Source organism: Mus pahari, chromosome 13 (assembly GCF_900095145.1).
Source record: "Mus pahari chromosome 13, PAHARI_EIJ_v1.1, whole genome shotgun sequence".
Taxonomy (NCBI): Eukaryota; Metazoa; Chordata; class Mammalia; order Rodentia; family Muridae; genus Mus; species Mus pahari.
Window position 1 is genome coordinate 17,830,120 of NC_034602.1, and position 1,222 is coordinate 17,831,341.

Here is a 1,222-nt window from a genome sequence, read left to right on the forward strand (position 1 = left end):
ACACACACACACACACACACACACACACACACACACACACACATTCTCTCCCTCCCCTCCCCTTCCACCTTTCCTTACTTCTCTCACAAATACACATTTATTTTACAGTGTGTATTCTGTAATTTACAATGTTTCTCTTCTGAGTATTCAAAACATGTATATTTTGTGGACTTTGTATGGCTTTGGAAATTCTTATAATCTTCCCTTGCTCATGGATACTGTGGTCTTCCATTACTCTTCCAGACTGTGTTGATTCCTGCCTAGTCCTAGAACCCTCTGTAGAAGGTGCCAGCCTTGTTTCCTGGTAGAGAAACCTCTAGGCTGAGGCAAGGGTATGTGAAGCCAGTTCTGGAACCTGGAGAAATGATAACGGAGGAAAGGATGTAGACAAAAGCAGGATAGAAATCTTGCCTTGCAACGAGTTGTGGTTGTCAGTGCTGTGGCTGAAGCCTCTGTCTGACATGGTTTCCAATGAGCCATTTTGATCTTCTCATCAATATGGCCATTTTGAAAGATATCATACTATTGGACCGAAATCATTTGTTTTCATAAAGGGGAAGGGTTTGTGTGTGTGTGTGTGTGTGTCACTAGGCAACAACCTCTTCTTTGTATTTGTGATGGCTAATCTCTATCATCAGCTTGGCTGTACGGAGAGATGGCTAGCGAGTAAGTGAAGAGCATTTCTTTGTGTGCCTATGAGGAGATTTCAGAAATGTCTGACAGAAGGAGAGCAACTGGGGGAGAACGACCTCCCAGTAGACCGGGAACTAGGATGGAGTAGAAAGTGGGAGGAGAGAAAGATAGTAGTCTGCATATGCTCCGTTCTGAGAAACCATGTCAACTGTGGCTATCATCATCCATGAACATTAGACTCTAGCTTCTGAGGAAGCCCTTTCATGAGATGCACATAAGCACATCTTCCAGGAGCTTCTGTAATAGGAGGGTGACATCATTGATTCACCTTGTTATGAGGCTTGCAGCTTCTCAGACTGAGCAATAACCAGGTTCTCTGGCTCACCAGCCAGCATGCAGATGGCCACTGCTGAGTGACCTAATCTGCAATCTATTACATTGGCCAATCTAATATTCTCTTTTATTATACACAACATACATTCACAGTGTTTATTTGTGTGTGTGTATACACATCATACTAATTTTGTTTCTCTAGAGAACTCTAATACAATACTCAGTTCTGCTTCCTATGACCGATGATGTCATGGGC